This window comes from Stenella coeruleoalba, assembly GCF_951394435.1.
Source record: "Stenella coeruleoalba genome assembly, chromosome: 21".
Classification (NCBI taxonomy): Eukaryota; Metazoa; Chordata; class Mammalia; order Artiodactyla; family Delphinidae; genus Stenella; species Stenella coeruleoalba.
This window is the reverse complement of record NC_137167.1, coordinates 29,032,412-29,053,258: the sequence shown is the minus strand read 5'-3', so window position 1 is coordinate 29,053,258 and position 20,847 is coordinate 29,032,412. Positions and strand designations below refer to the sequence as shown.

The 20,847-nt window shown below is 40.3% G+C and overlaps 1 long non-coding RNA gene across 5 annotated transcripts in view; it reads left to right on the top strand.

Annotated features, from left to right (window-relative positions):
* Window positions 1-20,847, top strand: part of LOC307179743 — an 893,234-nt gene that overhangs the window by 303,894 nt on the left and 568,493 nt on the right. The gene's annotated exons all lie outside the window — the stretch shown is intronic.

The window sequence follows — 20,847 nt, the reverse complement described above, 5'->3', positions numbered from 1 at the left end:
CCTGCATCGAAATGAAAAGACACCTGTCCATACAAAACAGATCCTAGGATGCACCGAGGAAACTGATTTTGGTGAAATGAACAGAATTATAAAGTCTCAAGAAAGTGTTTTCTAATATAAGTACTTATCTGAGGTCATATACACTTAGAGATGTAGTTATAACATCCCCACCAGTAGTTGTCTAACTTTGCTCAAACTCCTGTGGAGACAACACAGCAGCTAAGTAAGAGATAATTCAAAAGGGGAATATCTATATTCATCCATCAAACGGTTTCACCCCCCTCTTTAATCTCTGCATTGTCTCTAGTTCTCATCTTGAAGCTGCCGGGTAACGGTCTTTCTGTGTGTGTGAGGGCAACCAGTGGGTCAGACCATGTCCTTATTTTTCTGAATAATTATTATGTGTCTTCATCCATCTCTGAAAAGCACACACAGATGTCACAGTGATTCCTCTCTGTGGCATTGTCTCCTGGAGCACATTTCCACGCTCTGGCCCTGACGTAGATCTCATGGCTCTAAGATAGCACCCCTCATGTGATTTTTGTTTTGAGAATGACATGGAAGGCAGCGCCCAGCCCGAGAACTGGTCTGAATGGCTGGGAATGAGATAGTCCAGCAACTCTGAATAGGCGCTTCTATTTCTGCAGGCGATCCACAGACACAGCTAAATCTGTCTTCTGTTTGTCGAAATATTTTTAAGAGTGTGAGAGAGATTGCAGGCTGCCCATCCTCTTGAAGGCAACGAGACTAAAATGATTCCACCCCTGCCAGAGGGAGGGAAAGCCCCATGATGGCATCTGGCTTCTCAGAGTCCCCAGGACGGGCTGTTCCTTCCTCTGAGGCCTCTATAAATGCTAGCATGTACCGATGTATCATGGGTAATCAAGGAGCCGGAAAGACTGGCTGGAGACCGCTGAATAATAATAGCTTCTGCAAAGGGAAAAGCAAATGTCCTGGAATAAGAGAGGGAGGTGGAGCTTGAGTCTGTCAGCAGAGAGCTCTGTGGAGCTGGGATGGTCCTGCCAAGTACACATCTGTGGAATCAACGAGAGGGTGGAGTTTCCACCTGTTTCTTCCAGTTTGCAAAGATGTATAAAGTAGTATTTTTTAGTCCTCTGATGAGGTCTAAAAGCCACGTAGAAGTAGCCAAAAAGTCTGATTCTTTTTTTCCCCATGAAAAGCCCCGGATGCAGGCAGACACCAGGTACAGGGCTCCTTTGAGGCACCATTAGGAAGTACAAGACTGTACACCGCCTAAGGTGTAAATATTTGTGTGGATTTTCAATTTAATCCATTCGCACCTCTGTCTGTAGAACAATCCTCATCGATGTCAAGGGCGGTTTGAAAGAGTATTGCGGTTGATCACATACTTGGGAGCTCTCTTAAATCCTCTTGTTTAAAATAATAGAACAGGGCACAGGATGGATGCATTCAGAGAGAGAGGGAGAGGTAATGTGAATTTATAAATAGATAATAGATAAGAAAATGTACAACACATCTTTGAGAAGAAAGCATGTTGGAAAGTACAAGTTTTCCAAGGAAGAAAGTTCCCTATCTTCCGTAGAAAAGAGTGAAAAAGAAACGAAGCCAAGGACAGAGCCTCGTTTTAGCTCAGACCCTGTAATTCCCCAGAATCTTGAATCCTACTGAGGAGAATTTCCAGGACTGAGCAATGAGACTGGGAAACCAATAATAAGATGTCAGGGGATACTGGAAGGCCGTCGTCATGCAGGGACAGAGACATCAGCTAACGCTTCACCCTCTGGGGTTGCACCATTAGCCTCAACTCCCTTAAGAAAACTGCTTCCTAAGATAAATCATTAAAGCATTCTAAGTGATACGTTAAGGTATTGGATCTTTACCTACACAGGGTCTTTTTTTTTTTTTTTTTTTTAAGTATGTGGGCCTCTCACTGTTGTGGCCTCTCCCGTTGCGGAGCACAGGCTCCAGACGCGCAGGCTCAGCGGCCATGGCTCACGGGCCCAGCCGCTCCGCGGCATGTGGGATCTTCCCGGACCAGGGCACGAACCCGTGTCCCCTGCATCGGCAGGCGGACTCTCAACCACTGCACCACTAGGGAAGCCCTACACAGGGTCTTCATGTGAGGAAGGATGAGGAGAGATACAAGGTTACAGATAACAGCACATCTGTCCCCAGGCTATCGCCACTGTTAGAAAGTCCTTGTGATGGGTCAGAATCTCAATTCCACCAATTGACCCGAATTCTGCCCTTTGCGCTCACAGAGCAAAGTTGATGCTTCTGGCACACGACATTTATTCTGAGGCTAAAAGAGAACAGAGTGTTGACTGCTAAGTGTCAAGGGTAGTAAACTAACATCCTTCGTACCCTGCCGCTCGGAGGCTCTCTAAGGGCCCGGGGCACCTGAACTCTTCACATTTCTGGACCTCTAAGGTCAGGGTCCCTGGACAACATATTTCTGAGTATTTTTCAGCCTTATCATCTGAGCTCACCACGGCTGATCTATCCATTGATCAACAAGGGGTGGTTTCTGGAAGTGATGCGTGCCTACTCTCTGTTCTAGAAGAGCACAGCTTGTTTATCCTGGTCGACAAAGGGTTTATGGCACAAAACCGGGCCCTTATATCACCTGCTTGTTGGCTCAAAAACTGATTGATCAGGAGAAGTCAGATCTGGCCTTGCCGTCACTTAGCTTGATATTTCATACAGGAAGTCTAGTGGGGACATCTTGATATAATTGGCTCTCCTTCAGGTAACTTTTCCAGGAAACAATTTTGTACATATTTTTTGGTGAGTCCAGTGAAGGGTCTCTCAACTATTTTGACCTCTTCCAATACCAGGGAGGGTAAGGCTTCATGATGAGGTGATGGGCACTTTGAAGAACAATTCAGGGAAGGCTTTGACATTCCACAGAGAGAGGAAGCAGCTAATCAGAGGACACGGCTTTTCTGCCAAAGGGCAAGATCTGTTACAGATTACGTCAGAGTCTTCCACCTCTTGGCTGGCATCCCCAGACCGTCCCAGAAAGGCTCGGAGGCTCCACGGCAAGGGAAGTGAATTGGGTTGAACTCGCACCCATTCTACCTGGCAGAAGAGTGTCTTTTCTGAATTGAGTTATCAGCCCCACGGTTCCTTCATCCATCCATGAAACAGGGAGGAAGCATTTAAGTTTAGAAACTCTACCTATGTAGCTTGAGGTGACGATGCTAATTACCACTCACAGACTCCCGTATGGTTGGGTTGGTCTAGATTGACCGTGGAGAGAGGCTCCAAAAGAAGTGGATCACTGGCTGCCTCCTAGGAGGCCCCACATCTCAGGCACGGGAAGGGGAGGGGCAGGAACGGAGGGTCACAGGTCCTGATTTTGGTCATAGATGCTTCTTGTAAACTTTTTTATGTCCCTAATGTTTCACCCTTTCTGAAAAGGTTGACATGTACTTTTCAGCTCTGTTGAATCCAGGAAACCCAACACCTTTGCTGAATAAACTTCAGGTTTTCCTGAAGGCCTCCAAACATGATAAAGGCATTAACATATGACTATTTAAACTTGATTTAAGAATTGTTACGACTGGATTCAGAGAATATGCGACCCAAAATGTGTCTGCTTTAACTGATGTCCTGGGAGAATCAGTGGCGTGGTTATTTATCTTGATTTCTCTTTTTGTTTTTCGTCCAACCTAACCAAACTTCACCATTACGTGGAACATTTATTCATTCAACAATCTTCATCGAACACTTAGCACTCCTTCAGATTCCAGGCACAGTTCTAGACATTGGGGGTGGAGCAGTGGACAAATTTAAGAAAAAATCCTTATTATAATGTCTCACATTTTAGTGTGAGGAGAAAAAATTGGACAAATAAAACATGCCAGTTGGTGATACATGTTATGGAGAAAAATCAAGGGAAGGAGTGAGGGGATACTTGGAAAGGGGTTGTGATTTCTAGCTGATGGGGCTGGGAAGGACGTAAAGAGAAGGGAATATTTGAGAAATGGGAATATTTGAGAAACGATCTAGAGAAGGTGGGAAAAGATCTGTACTGTGTCTGAAGGATATGCTCCAGGCAGAAGGTACATAAAATCTAAAGACGCTGAAGCTCATGTGCCATTATATTCCAGGAAAAATATGACTACGTGGGTTGAACGGGGTGAACAAGAGAGAGAGCGGTAGAAGATGAGGCGGCAGAGGTGATCGGAAGCTGCTGGTGGTCAGATTATATTGAGTTTTGTAATCATGAACTTGCTTTTCAGCTGGAGGACTCTGAGCAAAGGAATTACATTATGAGGTTCATATTTCTAAAAGATTATTGTTATGAATAGATTATAAGGTGACAAGGAAGGAAGGTCAGTAGACAGAAGCCCAGCTAAGAGCATTTTATGGTAAATGAGACTCAAGTTGGTGGTGCCTTTAATCAGTGTGGTAGTTACTGTGGTCTCAGGAATGGTTGGATTTGGCATAAATTGTTTTCCAACACTTAATTTTGAAAAAGCATTCAAACCCCTAGAAAAGCTAAAATAATGTTACAGTGATACCCGTATGTACACTTGACCTACATTCAGTAAATCGTAACCTTCTGCCACGTACGTCTTGACTTTCTCTTTGTACACGCACATGTGTGCACATGTATGCACACATATACACATAAAAACATGTAGATGAGCCAGTTGAAAGCAGCTTGCAGACATCACGGTATTTCAGCATCCATCTCTTGAGAAAAAGGGCATTCTCTTCCATGTCCGTCCTACAAACAGTGAAATGACCATTGATGACATAATATTATCTAATACTCAACTCATGTTCAAGTTTTTCCAATTCCATTAAAACTCATCTTTCATAACTGTTTTATTTTTTGCTTGGTTTTGGTACATGACATTTTTAATTGCATGCAGTGCAGCAGTAAATATTTCCAGAGGTTTAAACATTTGCTCAGATCAGCAGTGTTTCTTGTGGTCAGGACAGTGCTACCTATGAAAAGATTAAAAAAAAGCTGCCCTCGACCCTTCAATCTAAAGACCTAGATGACAACATTTGCTGATGAATTAGAAATGAAGCATGAAAGAAAGACAGGGGCCAGGGGAGCTCTGAGGTTTTTGGCCTTGGCCAAACTGGACTAACAGACTTGCTGTTTGCTGAGGTTTCTGTTAGATCCCAGATTTCAAGGAGAAGTCTGGGTTGGAGATGCAAATTTGGGAGCCATCAGCACATGTTTTTAAGGCCAAGCAATTCGATGAGCTCACCGAAGGCGTATGTATGTGTATATAGAGAAGAGGTCCAGGGACCATGGCCTCTGGCACTCCAGAATCAAGAAGTCAGATAAACGAAGATTACAGCAAAAGACAGTCAGAAGGAGTTGCCAGACCAAGAAAGGATGAAAACTAGGTGAATGTGTCCTGATTTATATGGAAAATGTCAGAACAGGGGTTCAAAGAGGAGCCTTTAACTGTGTCAGACCCTGGAAAAATGAAATGAAGCCTGGAATTTGATCCTTTGCTTTACCAGTGGGAGGTGTTGTTTCATGGTGGGGACAAAAACCCAACTTACATGGGAGAAGGAATAGGAATGATGGAATTAAAATCATCGGGGATTTTATTATAAATGAGGATAGCGAAATGGGACAGTAAACAGAGGGGAGATTGTGGGTCAAAAGATTTTTTTAATGGGAAAATTATTCAGGAGATAGGAAGTATACTGTTGGATCAATATTCTGCAATAGGTATTGTGATGGTTAATTTTATTTGTCAACTTGGCTAGACCACAGTACCCATATATTTGGTCAGAAACTAGTCTAAATGTTGCTGTGAAAGTATTCTTAAAATGAGATTAACATTTAAATCATGAAGCTTTGAGTAAAGTTACTCTTAGGATATGACAGCCAGCTCCAGTCCTGACTTCCAGAGGGTTCTGAGAACATGGTCACCCATGTGGGCGCTGACACCCTGCTTTCAGAGAATTAAAGGGTAAGCCTGGTGTTGAAAGGGCAGGATCCATGAATTCAGAATCTTCCTCCTCAGACATAGGTCTTTTTAAGAATTGCCTGTATCCATGAGTAAGAATAGAATATTCATTATTGGAAGCCACAGTTGGGGAGTCATCTTTAAAAAAAAATCTTCCTAAGATTCTTTCAAATTCCTCTGCTGAGCTTATGTACATTTCATTGTCCAAGGTATTCTTATTTCTAATTTAGATTAGGGTGAGAGCCTCCTAGCTGGTCCCCCTCTTCTCTTGTTCTCTACGGAACAACTGCGGTCACCATTCATCAGGGCCCTTTCTTCTGATAAAATGTTTCAGTTGCTTTCCATTGGCTTTTGGGAAAAAAAAAAAAAAAGATCTAGCACGAGCCTCCCTCGTTCTGTCTGGAAAACTCTTCTCTACGTTCTCCATCCAGTGGATTCATCTTTACCTTTCCTGTCTCTGCTTGATTCACACCCTCGGAGATGAGCATGCCCTGGTACCTAAATAGATCAATTACTCCTAGCGTATCTTCTCAAAGCATCGTATAACTCCATTTTCAGCACTACTGATAATGCACTTTACTTTGATTTATTTAATGTTTTGATTACATTTATCTCTTTACCACCAGACTTTAAGACGCTGAATGCAGTATCATGTACATTTTCACTCACCATTACTCCGCATAGTGTCTGAGGAATATAACATATAGCAGGTACTATAAATATGAAGGAATGAATGAATGCCTGTGAGAATGTCTGCTCTTTGGGATGGAACTAACAATCCACAGTATTGTATTGAGAAAACCCATGGGGGGGCCTCAAATTAGCCAGCTAAAGGCCAATTGCCGTCTTTAAAGAGAACCTCCAGGATGTAGGTCCTACTCTAGATTCCTGATGGAATACACTTTGCGATTTTTTTTCTTTTTTTAACTAATATCTGGGTGATAGATACCAAGATAGACCGGCAGAAACCTAAAACTCTCATCCGTCTCACTTTATCAGGTGGAAGAAAGCATGCATTGTAAGCCTTGCAGGTGTACTGGAAATCATGCAAGAGATACTCGGGCAATATCCCACCCATATTCAATATTTCAGGAACAGCACTAGAACATACATGGTCCATTTGCTTAGTCAAATGCTGTGTGTCTGAGGTGGAGGGAACGTTTCCCTAGATCTCAGCAAAGGTATTTCCTCCCTCTCCTCTCTGCCTCTGCTCAGTACTGTCTAGAATGAGGCTACATTAAGAAGCTGTGTGTGATAAGAGGGTTGAGGAACCCCTGTGTTAGCACTTCCTGTTATTGGTCTCTCTGTACAGCATAGCAATACAATTATTGTTTGAATGAACAATTAGTGGTGGAAGTCATCACTCTTTCAAGGAAGAGTATCTTATTAATTCAGAAAATATGAAGCAGGATGAAGTCAAAGGACTTGTACAGTGTATAGTTATGGCTTTTAGGAGCTTGGATTTGTTATGACCAGGTAAATACTAATAATGATAATGACACCTAGTAGGTATTGTCTGTCAGGCAGTATGCGATCACCTCCAAATGGATTATCTCAGATCCTCACACAACACTCTGAAGTAGGCATTGGCTGTTATTCCCATTTTACACACGAGATAATTGAAGCTTAGTAATATTAAGGGAACTTCCTGAAGGTGTGTAGGATGCTAAGTGGCTATAAGTGTTAGAGTTTTTCCTCTTCCTTCACTCTCACCTTTAAACTGGGTCAAACTCTCCAATCATTCAAGTGATTGCAATTCGTATTTTGCAAAAAAAACGTTTATTTCATCTGGGAGTTAGGAGAGAAGTAAGAAAGAGAAATACAATTTATTCCAAGACTGTTTGGGGGAAAAAAGAAGCATAGGAGTACTGCTGAGGAGTACTGTTTTCCGTAATTATTTCAATTCCTTGGAACAAGGAAAATCCTCTGGCGCTGCTTTGGGGGAAATGTTCTGTAGGTGGAGTCTGTAGATATTAATAGGTGCAGTCCATGATGAAATAGGAAGCACGTAAATCATGTTTGTTAAGAGCAAAAATATGAGCTCCCAGGGACACCTGCCAACACGATAGAGAGCCCAGGGCGGCGAGGCCCCAGGAAGCGGGATAATAGTGCACATGGCCTGTTTAATAAGCACTTAGCCTGAGGTCTTTCCAATACGCAAAGGACAGCAAGTGTGCTTGGACACTCTCTTCTTTGGCAGGCTGACTTTCTCGCAGCAACGCTGGACTTGTCCTATGAAAGTTCTCTAATTCATCTTTCCAGAAGGCCTTCGTGGCAGTGCCCTTTGAAAAGATGATAAAATGTAGGCTTAAAAGAAACATATCTGATAGGGATAAGTGTGGCTAATGAGATGTCTTATAATTAAACTGTAGAATTTGCTGCCACAAGTTATTAAGTCTCGGGAATCTTCAAACAAGAATTAAAACAAGGCGAGCCTAGGCAATCCCATTAACTGAGATAAAATTAGACAGAATATCAATCATTCTACATTTGGGCATCCTCTGAGGACGAGATAAGGTTGGGAAGAGTTTTTTTTCACGGTGTAGGATATCACTTAAGCATTATAATTTCACACATGAAACCCTTCAATATTCTTAAGTGTGAGCAATTTTTCTCTAATTACTCCCTTTTGATATCTATTGCATATTTACCTTGAATTTACTGATGTTTCTCTTTTCAATCCTAGATTCATCCCCCTTTCCCATCTTTAAAATGGTTACAACATTCTGGTTCCTTTTAGACCCATGGTAATTTGAAGTCAAAATTGTGCAGTAGGATTATTTTTGAACAGGAGGCAAAGATGTCAAGTTTTACAATTTTTTTCTACTAGTGAATGATTTATGAAATCTTATATATCAAAAATAAAGATCAAACTTTGAAGTTTTTTTTTAATTGCTTCTTTTTGAGCTATCTTTTTTTTTAACATCTTTATTGGAGTATAATTGCTTTACAATGGTGTGTTAGTTTCTGCTTTATAACAAAGTGAATCAGTTATACATATACATAGGTTCCCATATCTCTTCCCTCTTGCGTCTCCCTCCCTCCCACCCTCCCTATCCCACCCCTCTAGGTGGTCACAAAGGACCCAGCTGATCTCCCTGTGCCGTGCGGCTGCTTCCCACTAGCTATCCATTTTACGTTTGGTAGTGTATATATGTCCATGCCATTCTCTCACTTTGCTTTTTGAGCTATCTTAATTCCGTTTGTTTCAGGATTTTCATTTTAGGGTTTTTTTTGTTTTTGTTTTTTGCAGGGAATCTAGACACAATGTCTTGACCTCATTTCTGGGTCAACTTCAAGCCAGTGAGAGAGCAGTGCTAGAGAGCTCACCATGTTTTCTTCTTCCTCCAAGATGTCCTAATTCATTACACTTGTCCTCAAAACCGTTCTCATGTTATCCTAATAGGAGGTCAAGACCCTCAGGATGACGTATTAACCTCTACATGTTTACGTGTAACTAGCGTATAACCAGATTGAATACTTTGCAAGTAAAAACTCCTAACGTGTTTTGTAACCTGGGAACGTGGTAACAAAAGTCCAGCAATATTGGGAAATTTTATTAGGTTATTGAAGAAATGCTTTTTTAAAGTTTCTGATAGAAATAAATGATGGAACTCTGAAAAGCTAGTTTTGGTAGGACTCTGAGATTCAAGGGTTATTCAGTTCCCTTTGGTTTTTAACAGAGATTCTACCTGAATTTAGGAGGCGGGATATAAAGAATGATGGTCATAGGTATGGTTAAAACACACCAGTTAGAATCATAGAGCATTCTTAGATCTCGAAGCAACCTTAGTTTTAGATTATTTGTATATGCAAGACTCTCCTACACAGAGAGGATGCTTAGTATCCCTGATACGGATCCAGTAAATACCAGTAGCACCACAGCATCCCCTAGTTACGTGGTACACCAGTCAGCCTGCATTTGAAACATTCCTGGGACTGATGGTCTTTCTAGTTGAGGATGCTCAGATGAGAATACCGAGGGGGAAAAATGAGTATCTGCTCCCCTCACCCCGACATGCACAAGCCCAAGGTCACTCAGGACATCAGGGGAAGGCCTGGAGCCAGAGCTGTGGCCACTGTGCTCCTCTTCCGGCTCTGCCCCCTTCAGATGCACTAGGCTGCCTGCAAGGGCTGCAGGGAGAGTGAACAGCGAACAGTAGGAAGTCCACACCTGCCTGCAACCATCACAAAGGAACGTTTTCCAGGTCATTTCCACACGTACTTTTTCCCTCTGGCATCTTAAGTGCTCTTATCACAGCAAAGAATGTAACATTAATAGCTTACAAAACTGTTTTCCTCTATGAATAAGTGCATGTATTTCAGTTATGTACCCACGAGGCTATATAATCCCAAATAAAGGGCTGTCAGCAGAAAGGGGGTATTAACCTTACTGAAGAGCTAAAGCCCCATGCACTTCGTTGCAAAAAACGATGGTTTGAAGGACAGTTGGAAAATTACTGCAATCTCAAGGCAACTGTAATGTGTGTGCCGTAAAGCTGGTCTTATTTTGCTATTCAGTTTCCATGGCAAAGCTGACTTTCGGGAAGTAAGGCAGAAACTTGCAAGATACTTTGGAGTGACCAGTATTTTTGTTTGCTTAATATGTCAATTACCTGTTGTGCTGAACTGATGGAAATATACATATATATATATATTTCCATTTCAGCATCTCTGAAGTATTACAAAATCCTCTTAATGTTTGTAATTTTAAGACATATGTGACTTTTATCTAGGAATCCTTCTATAGTCCAAATACATTAAACTTGTAATCACAGTACTGAAAGAGGGAAAAATGTACACACACACACACTTTTTATTTGTGTTTGGGGATAGTGGGCATAGAAGTAGCTGAGAACCAGATATTTGGCAACAAAAGGCAAGTTGAAATAATGCAATAGCCTAAAGCTGAATAACCATCTCTTTGGGTCTTAGAATGTTTATCTGTTCTTTTCTTCCCCCCCTCCCTCCTTCCCCTCCCTCCCTTCCTTCCCTCCTTCCTTCCCTCCTTCCTTCCCTCCTTCCTTCCTTCCTTCCCTCCTTCCCTCCTTCCCTCCTTCCTTCCTTCCTTCCTTCCCTCCTTCCTTCCTTCCTTCCTTCCTTCCTTCCCTCCTTCCTTCCTTCCTTCCTTCCTTCCTTCCTTCCTTCCCTCCTTCCCTCCTTCCTTCCTTCCTTCCTTCCTTCCTTCCTTCCTCCCTTCCTCCCTCCCTTCCCTCCTTCCCTCCTTCCTTCCTTCCTTCCTTCCTTCCTTCCTTCCTCCCTCCCTTCCTCCCTCCCTTCCTTCCTCCCTTCCTTCCTTCCTTCCTTCCTTCCTTCCTTCCTTCCTTCCTTCTTTCCTTCCTTCCCGGTATTATATGGATTCATCTTCCAATACCCCAGAGAGTTATGATGACCTTAACTTTGAAATTTTCCCCAAATTAACTAAGAATGGAAAATAAAATTTTCAGTACCTTAAAAGGTATTTTAAGGTACATTCCCTTGATTTTCTCTTTCTGGTCCTTTTTAAGATTATTATCATGAGAGAGCAATATATTGAAATATTGGAAATTCTAAGATGTTTCAGGAAATTGTGTGGTCTGTTCCATTGGACCATGATATCTCTGTTTCTTATGGAAAAGAAAGTAAATGCTCTAGTCTGTAGAGCCCATTTAGTGAGCTTAAAATAATATTTCATTATTAATTAAATGAGCTAACTAGGATGCAATGTAATTATTGCATTTGTGATACACTAGAAAATAGTATACATGTGAAGGACTGTATAGGCTCCAGACTGAGTTCTATATTCAGCACAGGGTGGTGAAAGGGAGGGAGGATCAACTGTCAATTTCTGTTGACATGCTGCAGAGCTGGAAATTAGGTCAATATTGTTGACAGGTGTTACCTGCAGACGTTGTGTTCTCCTTTGCTGTAACACAGGAAACATTTTGCTATGGACGATTAGAACAAAGTCAGATGCCAAGTCTTCTAATATCTGTACTTTCCTCTAGCTATAAATCTGGGAGAGAATTTGAAAGGACACACCTCAATTACCAAACATAATATATATAATTACCAAACAGTGTTTATATAATTACCAAAAATAATATATACAGATGCATCAAGAAAGAAGTACAGTGTAGTGTCACCAAGTTTGTACCCAAAGTGCACACAACTAGTCCAGAAACAATGACACAGGACATAACGACAACACTTGCCAATTGTGTGGAATGTGATGTGTGAGACTAGTAAACAGAGCATCCATTTAAAAATGTAGGTGACGTTTCCTCACATTTGCCATTAGCTGCAGTGCAATGTGCGTCACAGTTCAAATGGATTTTGTTTCGTTTAGTTCTGTTTATCTCACTGTAACCATCTTGGGATGCTTCCCAAGTCACCTTCACAAGCTAGCAGAATGGTGTGGCTCTTGTAACCAACAAGCAGCCTAAGGCATCAGTAAATTCTGAATCACTGAGAGAAGCGATGGGTACCATTTATATTTGGGCAGACAAACAATAATCTTATACCCAACTGTTGAAAACACACTTAACACCCTATTTTTAAACTCTGTGAAAGCCATAGAATTTAAATTAGTGATTACAACTTGTGAAAACGGTTTTCGTGAAGACTGAGTGCCTTGTAAAACTGTGTAGAAGCCTCAAGTGGGAGATTTCTGTCATGAATGTCATGTACCATTGAGAATGAAATGAAATTTATTGGCTAGAGGTTTGGTACTATCTACATCCATGAAGTGAGCCCAGATATCTGTCACCCAGGAATGCATTCTTATGTAAAAATTAAGAAGTTATGTATTGATATCTATTTCTTTAAAAAGAAAATATCTTAATTAATAACATGCTCTTTTATTAGTCATCAGGAGAACCTGTGTATCAACCTACTTTTATGGAAGTAAGGTGCTTTAGCAATAGCTCTTCGTGTCTTGAACAAGAATCTCTGTTTTCTGTTAACAAGTAGGACATCATCTTATAGTTAGAACTGCATCTGTAGTAAGAGGGGCGAGGTGGACCTTTTAACATTCTCTGTGGTGGGACCTGATAATCTTAGCTTTTACAATCTAGTATATATATCTTCCTTCTTCTCTTTCTTCTTTATCCCTTCAAATAATATTTATTGAATTCCAAGAATATGTAAGGTACTGTTTGGGATTACAAAAGTGAGTCAGGTACAGTGCTTGCCCCGAATAGGTTTTAGTCCTGGAGGTGTTTGGGGGTCTTACTTCTTCCTTCAGTGAAGTAACCTTGGCTTCAGGGTCCAAAGGGATCAGAAAAGAGAAGTTGCCTGCTAGCTTTAAAAGTCGAGATTCAGACTTTCAGCTCCCGGGATAACAGTGTCCTCTAGATTCTTCACTCTTCCACGAAGGAGGGAAGAGATTGCTTTTCTTGGTAGATTCAAGATGAAGAGGAAGATGAGAATCTCAGTTCCTAGCTTCCATCACTCTTATTTTAACTATTCCTACAATTGTTTCCTTCCCTCTTGCTGCTCATTCCTTCAAGGGAGGTGAGTCTAGTCTCAAGCTCCTGGTCAGGCAACTTTGAGAGACAATAATAATGTTGACATTCAGCTGAGGTAATTAAACTTGATTTTTTTTTTTTAGCCTCTGTTTTTACCAATTTATTGCTCTGTGAAAGCAACTCTGTCTACTCTGGTACTAAAGCCGAGTCTGTCTGTCCCAGAAATCACTGCAAATCCAAGACTCGCTTGCACAGAGGTTACAAGAACAGGGTCAGGCTGATGGTAACTCCTGCGTGGTCTTTATATAACAGAGATGGGTTCATCTTCCCATCCTTCTTTTAGGTTTTTTGAGCAGAGTTTGAAAATAAAGAAAACTTCAGGCACAGACATTTTATTATTATGTTAAAATAGATTAAAAGGAAACTAATGATATTTTAGGGTTCAAGATTTAAATCTTTCATTCAAATAGAGTGGAGATTTTTTGAATTATTGAGAAAAAGAAGATCATGTGATCTCGCCTTCAGATTCACCTCTTAGGTTAATACTCTTCTCACTGGATGTGCTGGAAGGTAAAGAAACAGACTGGAGAACCCTGGGTTTCATGCTTCTGTTTTCAAAGGTCATATTTGCCTACCCGTGTCCTTCTGCTGCTCTGACGCCCACAGCTTCCTTTCCTTCCCCTCTGCCTTGGCCGACTTCTCTCTGGCACACCAGCCCCTCCAGCGAGCTGGCCGTCCTCCTGCCTCGGGCCTCTGGACCTGTGGGTCCGTCCTGGGCTTGCTCTTTGCTCAGCTAAACCAACAATTCACTTGCTAACTTTCTTCAGGTCTCTGTTAAGTGTGCTCAGAGAGGATTACTCTGACCTGCTTTCAGACTGCAGCTCTTACCCTATCTGTCTTCTTATCCTTTTCTTTCTTTTATCTTATCTATCCCCCCAAAGAGAAGGTAAACTCCCTGAGAACAGGGACTTTGTCTTGTTCACTGCTGTGTCCTCAGGACTGAGAACAGCGCCTGGCATATCATAAGAGAACAATAAATACTTACGGAATGAATGTGTGAATAATGTATTAGCGCCTAGATGGAGAGATCCTATTGGCACATACACAGGAAAGATAAACTCAAGATTAATAATGGGAACCTACATGTCCTTTAATTTCCTTTATTGCAGTGCAACCCTACTGGGACTATACAGGGCTATGTGATTCCATGAAGCTGTAAGACTTTTCCTTCTGTTTTGGATAACTCAAGCACCTTAATAGAAATGCCCATCTTCTGGCCAATCTAACTAGAAGAGTACATTTCTGTATCAACATATTTCAACTCAGTGTAGAAGCATATGCTGGTCAGAAATTCTCTTTGAGGCAAGTATCAGAATTTTACTAAATTTACTTTTCTCAATACTTTTTGTTGTTACAGGAAAAAACAAAAGCTGAGTTATTCCTAGTATCGCATCAACACATTAGTAAACAAACATACTCTCAAAAAATGCATTATTGAGTGAAAACCAGAAATGATGGTTGGATTTTGCCTTAATGGTCTCCTTTACTCTATGATTGAGTTCAGAACAGCATGACAAAGGGTCAGGTAGGGTCAGCAGATCTTAGTAATAACCCTCATGATTCAGGAGGGAACACAGATGTAAAAACAGAAACAGAAAACCCCCTAAAAGCAAAACCCAAACCCCCCTCCATTTTGCTATATGAGTAATGTAAGTTTTGACATGAGAACCCAAGTGTGTTAAAGGGCCTGAAAAGTGGGAATATTCTCCGGTAATAGAGATACATTCTTCCTGTGTTTTTCTATAGTTCTGAGAGTTGGCTGTGGAAGAAGTAATAACTACTCGTCAAAGTGTTATTTGGATGTAAACTTGAAGAGGGTTAACAGAGCTGACGTCCAGAGTTCTGGGAACCCAAACAGTCAAGTGTTTTTTGAAGCAGTGTTCAAGAGGCAGTGAGGTTGATCAAAGGTGGCAGATGGTAACTTGGAGCCTTTGAGCACAGAAACCCTGGAGAGTTGGGGGAGAAGAGAAAGAGGAGGCTGAAGAAATAAAATCTTTCAGCTGCCCTTCTCCAAAAAGGACAGTTTTCATTGCTGATCGAAATCGCTTTCCCTCTTTCTCCCTCATGAGGTCACTCATTTAATTTGTGTCTAGTGGTTCTTTGTATGGTGAGAAAGAGTCAAAAAGAATCTTCTATGCAGAAAATATGTTCTACAGTAAGTCCCCTACATACGAACGAGTTCCATTCGGAGAGTGCGTTCGTAAGTCCAATCTGTTCATAAGTCCAACACAGTTAGCCTAGGTACCCAACTAATACAATCAGCTATATAATACTGTACTGTAATAAGTTAATAATACTTCTTCACACAAATAATACATAAAAAACAAACAAAAACTAAAGAAAACATTTTTCATCTTACAGTACAGTACCTTGAAAAGTACAGTGGTACCAGCTATTTCACCGATGCTTTTACGCTTGCTTCTGGACATCCTGGGCTTGAAATAAAGATACTGTACTACTGTACTCTATACAGTACTGTACAGTAAAGTACACAAAAACACAACCACTTGTAGAGGAAGCACACATGTGACAATGTACTCCACACATGTAAACTAACCTACATGGTTGGTCACGTGAACACACGTTCGCATCTTTGAAAGTTCACAACTTGATGGTTCGTATGTAGGGGACTCACTGTATTGAAATGTCTTCACATGTTTCACATTATACTCCATCCCTCTGTGCTTTTGGCGGCACCTATTTTGATTCAAGGAATATTCTTTAAGATGTGTGGTCCTCAACGCTATGAGATTGGAAATCAATTACAGGAAAAAAAAACTGTAAAAAACACAAATATACTACCAAACGTAAAATAGATGGCTAGTGGGAAGCAGCCACATAGCACAGGGAGATAGCTCCGTGCTTTGTGACCACCTAGAGAGGTGGGATAGGGAGGGTGGGAGGGAGGGAGACGCAAGAGGGAAGAGATATGGGAACATATGTATATGTATGACTGATTCACTTTGTTATAAAGCAGAAACTAACACACCATCGTAAAGCAATTATACTCCAATAAAGATGTAAAAATAAAATGTTTAAAACCGCCTTAACTATATATTTGTAAAACAAAAATGCATCATCATCTATAAAGGCAAATTATTCTTTGACTGTATGGCAACTAGAGTCAGATCACCTGGTTTGAAAGCCAGTTTCTACCACTTGGGCAAGTGATTTAATTTCTCTATAATGTAATCTCAGTGCCCATAAAACAGAGTTTATAGTAGCATTACCTCCTAGGGATGTTGTAGGTATTAAATAAAATAGTCTCCCCCCAAAAAAAAACACAAAAAAACCCACAGATACATGGAGGCTAAACAGTGTGCTACTAAATAACCAAGAGATCACTGAAGAAATCAAAGAAGAAATTAAAAAATACATAGAAACAAATGACAATGAAAACACGATGACCCAAAACCTATGGGACAAAGCAAAAGCAGTTCTAAGAGGGAAGTTTATAGCAATACAATCTCACCTCAAGAAACAAGAAAAATCTCAAATAAATAATCTAACCCTACACTTAAAACAACTAGAAAAGAAGAACAAAAAAAAACCCCAAAGTCAGTAGAAGGAAAGAAATCATAAAGATCAGAGCAGAAATAAATGAAATAGAAACAAAGAAAGCAATAGCAAAGATCAATAAAACTAAAAGCTGGTTCTTTGAGAAGATAAACAAAATTGATAAACCCTTAGCCAGACTCATCAAGAAAAAAAGGGAGAGGATGCAAATCAATAAAATTAGAAATGAAAAAAGGGGAAATCACAACTGACACTGCAGAAATACAAAGGATTATAAGAGAATACTACAAACAACTTTATGCCAAAAAAATGGATAACCATGAAGAAATGGACAAATTCTTCAAAAGGAACAATTTTCCAAGACTGAACCTGGAAGAATTAGAAAATATAAACAGACCAATCACAAGTAATGAAATTGAAGCTATAATTTAAAATCTTCCAACAAACAAAAGCCCAGGACCAGGTGTCTTCACAGGCAAAATCTATCAAACATTTAGAGAGGAGCTAACACTGATCCTTACAAAATCTTCCAAAAAATCGCAGAGGGAGAAACACTCCCAAATTCATTCTACGAAGCCACATCACCCTGAAACCAAAACCAGAAAAAGATATCACAAAAAAAGAAAATTATAGACCAATATCACTGATGAACATAGATGCAAAATCCTGAACAAACTACTAGCAAACAGAATCCAACAGCACATTAAAAGGAGCATACACCGTGATCAAGTGCAATTTATCCCAGGGATGCAAGGGTTCTTCAATATACGCAAATCAATCAATGTGATACACCATATTAACAAACTAAGGAATAAAAACCATATGATCATCTCAATAGATGCAGAAAAAGCATTTGATAAAATTCAACACCCATTTATGATAAAAACTCTCCAGAAAATGGGCATAGAGGGAATCTACCTCAACATAATAAAGGCCGTATATGACAAACCCACAGCAAGCATCATACTCAATGGTGAAAACCTGAAAGCATTTCACTAAGATCAGGAACAAGACAAGAATGTCCACTGTCACCACTCTTATTCAACATAGTTTTGGAAGTCCTAGCCACAGCAATCAGAGAAGAAAAAGAAATAAAAGGAATACAGATTGGAAAAGAAGAAGTAAAACTCTCACTGTTTGCCAATGACATGATGCTATACATAGAAAATCCTAAAGATGCCACCAGAAAACTACTAGAACTAAGCAATGAATTTGGTAAGGTTGCAGGATACAAAATTAATGCACAGAAATTTCTGGTATTCCTATATACCAACAATGAAAAATCAGAAAGAGAAATTAAGGAAACACTGCCATTTACCATTGCAACAAAAAGAATAAAATACCTGGAATAAACCTGCCTAAGGAGGTGAAAGACTTGTACTCAGAAAACTATAAAACACTGATGAAAGAAGTCAATGATGACATAAAACAAATGGAAAGATATACCATGTTCCTGGATTGGAAGAATCAATATTGTGAAAATGACTATACTACCCAAAGCAATCTACAGATTCAGTGCAATCCCTATCAAACTGCCAATGGCATTCTTCACAGAATTAGAACAAAAAATTTTACAATTCATATGGAAACATAAAAGACTCTGAATAGCCAAAGCAATCTTGAGAAAGAAAAACGGAGTTGGAGGAATCAGGCGCCCTGACTTTAAACCATACCACAAAGCTACAGTAATCAAGATAGTATGGTACTGGCACAAAACCAGAAATATAGATCAATGGTACAAGATAGAATGCCCAGAGATAAACCCACACACATATGTGGGTTTATTTATTTATAATTTATGACAAAGGAGGCAGGAACATACAATGGAGAAAAGACAGCCTCTTCAATAAGTGGTGCTGGGAAAACTGGACAGCTACATGTAAAAGAATGAAATTAGAACACTCCCTAACACCATACACAAAAATAAACTCCAAATGGATTAAAGACTTAAATGTAGGACCAGAGACTATAACATTCTTAAAGGAAAACATAAGAAATACACTTTTTGACATAAACCACAGCAAGATCTTTTTTGACCCACCTCCTAGAGTAACAGAAATAAAAACAAAAGTAAACAAATAGGACTTAATTAAACTTAAAAGCTTTGGCACAGCAAAGGAAACCATAAACAAGACGAAAAGACAACCCTCAGAATGGGAGAAAATATTTGCAAATGAAACAACAAATGATTAATCTCCAAAATATACAAACAGCTCATGGAGCTCAATATCCAAAAATCAAAAACAATCCAGTTAAAAAATGGGCAGAAAACCTAAATAGACATTTCACCAAGGAAGACATCCAGATGGCCAAGAGGCACATGAAAAGATGCTCAACATCACTAATTATTAGAGAAATGCAAATCAGAACTACAATGAGGTATCACCTCACACTAGTTAGAATCAGCATCATTAGAAATTCTACAAACAACAAATGCTGGAGAGGGTGTGGAGAAAAGGGAACACTCTTTCACTGTTGGTGGGAATGTAAATTCATACAGCCACTATGGAGAACAGTATGGAGGTTCCTTAAAAAACTAAAAATAGAACTACCATATGACCCAGCAATCCCACTACTGGGCATATACCCTGAGAAAACCATAATTCAAAAAGACACGTACCGCAATGTTCACTGTATCACTATTTACAATAGCCAGGACATGGAAACAACCTAAATGTCCATCAACAGATGAATGGATAAAGAAGATATGGCACATATATACAATGGAATATTACTCAGGCATAAAAAGAAATGAAATTGAGTTATTTGTAGTGAGGTGGATGGACCTAGAGTCTGTCATACAGAGTGAAGTAAGTCAGAAAGAGAAAACAAATACCGTATGCTAATGCATATATATGGAATCTAAATAAATAAATAATGGTACTAATGAAACTAGTTGCAGGGCAGGAATAAAGAGGTAGACATAGAAAATGGACTTGAGGACATGGGGTGGGAGGTCGAAGCTGGGGCGAAGTGAGAGTAGCATGGACATATATACACTACGGAATGTAAAATAGTTGGCTGGTGGGAAGCCGCAGCATAGCACAGGGAGATCGGCTTGGTGCTTTGCAACGACCTAGATGGGTGGGATAGGGAGGGTGGGAGGGAGGCTCAGGAGGGAGGGGATATGGGGACATGTGTACGCATTTGGCTAATTCGCTTGGCTGTGCAACAGAAACTAACCCAGTACTGTGAAGCAATTATACTCCAATAAAGATCTATTAAAATTAAAAAAAAAATGTGTGGTCATTTTACAACTCAGACTTGCAGTGCTTAGTGGTACAGAAAGTTGGCGTGGGCTCTGGAATCAAAGATGCCAGTGAGCCAGGAGTTGAAGCGATGTAGCTGGGAGCGGTGTCTGAGGATGGAGGGGAAGGAAGCAAAGCCTGAGAAGGTGGGAAGTGGATGAAAAAATGGAGGCCTTGAAGAAGGAGGGAAAAAAAAAGAACTATATGCCGTGTGTGTGTGTGTGTGTGTGTGTGTGTGTGTGTGTGTGTGTGTGTGTGTGTGTGTGTGTGTGTGTGTGTGTGTGTGTGTGTGTGTGTTACCATGCAGTGATACCTATAGACATTCCAGGATTCTGGATGGTGATAAGGACAAAGATTAAGATGGGTTATGAGAAAATCCGAAGAAGTATTGGGGTATTTAATTATCAAAATTTAGTGGAAATGACAGATTTTGAAGACAAGATAGTGAAGGAAACGTGAAGCATCATGCTGGTTCAGGGTCCTGGTCTTTATAAATGCTACCTGGCATGATTGAGAAGAGTCAGGTGCCAAAGATGTTAAGGAGTGTGGAGAAAGGTCATCAAAATAATATTGACTAAAAATTGATTGGGTATCTGCACTCATGCAAGGTTACCATGTTTGCATTTCTTCCTGGCCTCAAAT